At 34.4% G+C, this 5,791-nt stretch overlaps 1 long non-coding RNA gene across 1 annotated transcript; it reads left to right on the forward strand.

The window, feature by feature from the left end:
- The first annotated feature begins 3,419 nt into the window (after nucleotides 1-3,419).
- On the forward strand, nucleotides 3,420-4,348 carry LOC147479656 (uncharacterized). The gene is made up of 3 exons (XR_015205221.1): nucleotides 3,420-3,577; nucleotides 3,670-3,691; nucleotides 4,248-4,348. It is a non-coding gene; the product is annotated as an uncharacterized LOC147479656 (long non-coding RNA).
- Nucleotides 4,349-5,791: the final 1,443 nt, after the last annotated feature.

Below are 5,791 nucleotides of genomic sequence, written 5' to 3' on the forward strand. Positions count from 1 at the left end.
TAACCTAAGGCGCCTCGATGGAGGAACTACATGCCTTATTTATTATGCGTATAGTTTGTTGTGTGGTTAGTGGAAAGTTAAGGCGCCTCAGTGGAGGAACTACCTGCCTTAATTATTGTACTTAAGGATGTCGTATTAGTTGTTGGAAGTTAAGGCGCCTCGGTGGAGGAACTAATTTCCTTATGGATGGGTGTATGTATATGTATAAGTATATATTGTATTTTAGAGCTACTCACACCAGCATTGTTTATAATGCTGACCCGATTTGCATGTTTGCTTATCGAGTGTGTTCATTAAATGAACATAGTTGATAAGTCTTGACAGGTTTCATATTGAAGAAGGTTGGTTGCTGCTTGTGGTTTGCATTAACGTCGCATTCAGGATATGTTTTGTTTTCCCTTAAGGTGTAATAGATTTTTAGTTAAGACAAATGTTAATTGTTTTATATTTTCAGTTGTATTTATAACTAAAGAGGGTTGAAATGAGATTTATAACTTAATCAGTTTTGTGAATTTTTGTAATGAAGAGGACTTTTATTAATTTGAAATTTTTATTGGTTTTTAATTATCCGCGTATTTAAACTGATTGTGAGTTTTTGGGAGTAGAGAGTGCATCACACCTCGAAAATCGAAGAGTCGGAAACAAATAACTGTTTTTTTTCGAAATTCAGGGTATGACACTAATCAACAACAATGTTACATGATATATATTATGTCAAGACAAATATTGTAAGTTCATAGCTTAGCCAAATGCGATAGCTTTAAATCATATGAGATTGTTGTCTTTTGAGGGGTGACATGGAGAGCACAAAATGATTGAATCTTCGACAACGAAGTAGCACAAAATGATTGAATTTCTGAAGTGGTCTTGGCCACAATGACTATATTCAATGTGTCTTCTTTGAAGCTCAAGAGTCGTTGGTACAGTTTCAAATTTTGATATGTAGTTGGTACCATTGTATATGAGAAGTACATAAACCTTACAGTGGACATAGTTTAATAATGTTTAAGGCCAGTGGGTATGCTTTTTGGAGTGTGTGTTTTTCTTTTTTAATTGTTGTTCTGTATTTAGAATATGTGACTCATAAAATTATTTCTGCGCTTAGGTTAGTGGTGTGCAACTGTGCATGATTATGGATTGAGTATTGCGTACTGCAGATGTCTTGCCTATTTTTATGGTTATAAAAAACAGATGATATAAAAAATGGTAGGAATTTATTCACGGGTTGAAATATTGCATAGAGATTGCAACAGATGTGGAAAGTAGCTAGAAAAACTTTGGACCAACGGAGGATTACGTTGTAGGCATATTTTGCTCCGTGTTTTTTTTTTACCAATAAATCAAAGATGTTTTTTCAAATGTTGAACTGTTATTAAAACTCTGTACTGACTGGATGGTGATAAATAGGATATATGTAGTGGCCGAAATCCCAAATAGGGTTAAGTGGAATGTCTACATACTTTTTCCATAATAGCCCAAGTGCTTGGTGAAAGGTTAGACTATTATACATACAGACTCTTGACTCTTGACCATATACGTACTGACCGGATGTTTACAAGTAGGATGACTATATACTAAGTTACTACGTACATAATGGCGTTAAGAGGAAGTGGAGACTTTTGGATGTAAGCTCCTTCCTATCATTGTATTAGCAATTTTTTCTCTTATAGAATTTTAAAGATTCATAATTGTATTGGCATTTTGTTATTCCTATATCTTTGTATTACCATTTTGATCTTCTTTTCCAAAACATCAAGGTGATGAGAATATACAAATTATAAATTCATAACTTGTTCAAATTATAATTATTAACTTTATTGTTCTTCGTTTCCATAGCACTCAATCCCTATTAATTAATTAGTCAAATAATAGTAATTAACTTTTATTTTTCTTTTTCATAGGTTAATTTAAATCATAAAAAATGAATAACACTGACCGGTTACCAGTTATACCTAGGTTAATAACAAAAAGTGAAGAAGTCAAACAGCCAAAATTTGTATTTAACAGTAGATATACCGATGTGGTAAGGACGACGCAATTTTATATGATCAAATTCGTAGTCAAAACACAAGACAGAGGTGAGTTTACTGTCTGGACGAGAGTTGACTTTGTAAGTCAAGGTTGAACTGAATAACCACCGTAAAGGCATGCAGAGCAGCACTCTTCCTATTGCTATGAGATTCCAATTGGTAGTCATGTCAAGATTGTCTACAATCTACTAAACGAACCTACTAACTGAGCTTCATCGATTTATATAGAGACAAGCATGACGCACCGGGGTGCATTTCAATGCAAATCAACATTATCCAAGTATTGACTCACAATAGTAAGTTGAAAAAATAGATACGAGTAGAAGTGCTGGGCGGAAATATACCTTCTGTATTATGTCTAGACTCATGGTGGTCTGAGGCCGTCATTGTATTATAGTTGACATCAGGATTTTGACATTCAGGCTAGGCCTAAACCTTTTTGTTTTTTTTGATGAAGGGTAATTTTGATTATAAAGTGGAAAATTTACACAGGGAGAAAAGAGAAGGAAAAAACTAAGAGCATATTTTGATAGTCAGGCTGGGCCTAGACTAGTATACGCCCTGCTCGAATTATGGATTGCGTGCAATTGTGTAACTAACCATCCTTGAAAGTTACGTGTATCTGACTGTTGGCGCTGGTTGCAAAAAAATCTTCATTCATTTGTCAATTATATAATTATCTTCCGTTGGTACACCTACTTTTTGAGTTTTTAAGTTCTCTTTTTACAGCAAATTTTGCCGATAAACAATGCGACCTTATATTGATGAATTCACAGTACGTATGGGTGTGTTGAGTACATTTGTCTCTTGGCAAGTGGACGATGAACTTGTTACATGGGCCTGTTCATCCAGGCATAGGCTATCGCCGACCACGTACTTCTGATGACAAAGGTGTAAATGGAGCGGTGATAATGAAACTGTAGTACGCTTGTGCATGCATATCCTATTGTGGTCGGCTTACCTATTGAAGGATCCAGTCCTCTATTTTTGAGTTCTCTGTATTCTTGACAAAGATTACAAGAAGTGAGCTAACCAGTCAGTACTTGGAGATTTTGTATGGCTAGCTGTATCTGTTTCTCAATTTACTTTGATAATAGCGCATGATATCAAGCAAGGTATTCCAACCGCAAAATTGCACTGGTTGCACATGCTACACGTCAAAATTATCAACTTAACAAAACATCTCGGTTTCTAACTCGCGGCTGGGATTCGATTTGAAGGGGTATAAATCGAGGGCCACCATTCTGCCATGTGGATTAGGAATTAATTAAAGGTCTTAATTTGTGAAAACCCTTCATAGTGCAAACTCTTGGTTCTCACTTTCGCTACTTCTCCCTAGCCGGTTGGATTAGATATTAATTACCAGTCTTAATTATGGAAACCGAACAAAGAGAAAATCTTTTGGTCTTCACAATCAAGGAATTGGAAAAAAAGTTATCCCAATAGTCAAAACCCTTCGTTTCCCCATGCCCTAACTACTCTTCCTTTTATTTAGCTCTCTCTCTCTCGAATCTCAACATTAATTCATCCCCTCCATAATCGCTCAGGTATTGTTCTTCTCTCTCAAAAGTCAGTGTCTTATTATCCCCTCTATTTAAAACTAATTTCTTTCTCTCTCTTCATCGTTATCTTTTTTCAGTTGTGAAGCCCTCATCTTTAAGGTAATTTTTCCTTTGTCTCTTCTCAAGCTCTCTAATTTCCTTTTACTTTCATTGGTTTATTGGCGAACGAACTAAGAATGGCAGAAAATAGGAAATGTCAATGATACTTAAATGGATTCATGTTGTCGATTGAATTGGTTGTACTCTTTTGCATGCTCTATTCAAGTAATTGGAATGGGGTAACAGTAGGTGATTTGGTGGAACAAAGTTTTTAGTTGTTGCTATTTTTTTTTTTCCTAATATGGTGTGTTGATGATTTCACTGATCAAGTTTTTATTGCCCTGTGTTTAGAAATGAAGGAAGAAAATAAAATAATTATTGAACCTCTTCTGGGTAATCTCGGCGATTCCAGTATGTTCTAAAGCTAACAACTAAAGAATTATATATATACAATATTTGTTTTCCGTTGCTAAGATGTACATACTGTAAGACAACAATATTGACTTTAAAGTATTTCTTTAGTTATTAATTTTAGATTAATTTGATATCTGTTGATATTCGACTGAAGGGTGGCTGAGGATAGAGGAGCTTAACCAAACTTTGGTTTTTTATACAGGCAGTAAAGCCCAGAGAATAAGGATTGCCCAATTGTCTAACCTATGTTTCGAGTCTTCATCCAATTGCCGCACTGCTGCTAAAATTGTGCAATTTTCAGAGGTATGTTGATATTATATAATTGTTGGGTTATCATTTTTATCCATTTGTATCAAATAGAATAATGAATTGTGAACGATCTTTTTAGATAGTCTACCTTTCTTATGGACAACTATTATGGAAATATAATGATGCGTAGAGTAATTTTAACAAATGTCTCGCGGCCAAGCGAACTAAGTGTTGTGAATTATATGGCTTCAAGCTCTATTCTATTTTTTAAATCTTTTTTCAAATTGTCAGCTCACCCTTGAATAGTTTGGAGAATAAACACGGTTGAAGCATCATTTCTATAAACCAAAAATACATGGAATGTCTGACGAAAAAAAAGGGAAAGAGAATGAGAGAACTCAACACAACATGGTTACATATAAATTTTTTGGCATATCTATTTGTGTGGTCCATCCTGAAGAATGCATTGACTTTGAGGTGAGGTTCCATTGATTTCATCTATATGTGTGGTATGGTGTTAGTACCCAATCTTTTGCATTCTAATGCTTCCTATTTATGCTCATTGTCAGTGCACTATAACTCTAATTTTTTTAGGGTTTTGGGGTGGATTTGGATTTTTTAGGGTTTTTCATTGATTAAATATTTTTTTGCATGGTTTTGTAGTGCCTGAATTGAAGTTCCAATTTTTGGATGCTCTTAACACTATTTTTTTTTTTGCTTTATTATTCGCTAGAAAGACCTTAATTTCTTGAATATACACCATCGAGAACATTCAACTTTTTCTTAAGTATTTCTTAGTTAAGTGCAATGTACATTCTTCAATGATTTCTAATTGATTGATCATTTGGTCATGAGGCCAATATGAAACAAAGAAAACTCCACCACACCCCTAAATAAACTCATCTATGTGCTCTTTGGACTTTGATCTCAATAGGAACTTGGTTAATTCTTTCTCCATGTTTCTCATAGGTTACATTTTGGAATATTTCATTTTATTTCTAATGTTTTGATCTAATACAAGATTCTCAATTCTGCTAATATGATTATGTTTTTGGGGGGTTTCTCATGTTCTTGCGTTGATATTTATTCATGCTTGAAGCTTTCAATTATCTAATTGTTGCCCATAGAGGGTTTGAAAAATGTAAGTTAGTGAAATTTATTGCCCTACCAAGTTTTTTCAAGAACAAAGACTTGGTACTTTTGTGTTGAATGCGTCAGGGATGGTTCCAAAAAAGGCAACATGTGTTATCTTGCAATAGGGGATTTCAGTGTAGTCGCTCCTCCCTATCCTTCTAAAAACTTCACTGTGATGCACTCAATCTGTTGGTAAATGAATTTGTAGTATATTGTATATTTTTAAACCAAATCCACTGTACACTTATTATCTCTATAGTTTTTTTAGGTGCAACTCCACTTCTTGGGGTAGAAGTAGTAACCACTCAACATCACAACCTAACAATGTAGAATTTCTATCAATGGAATATAGGCGTTATAGTA

This window comes from Coptis chinensis, chromosome 8, assembly GCF_015680905.1.
Source record: "Coptis chinensis isolate HL-2020 chromosome 8, ASM1568090v1, whole genome shotgun sequence".
NCBI classification, from domain to species: Eukaryota; Viridiplantae; Streptophyta; class Magnoliopsida; order Ranunculales; family Ranunculaceae; genus Coptis; species Coptis chinensis.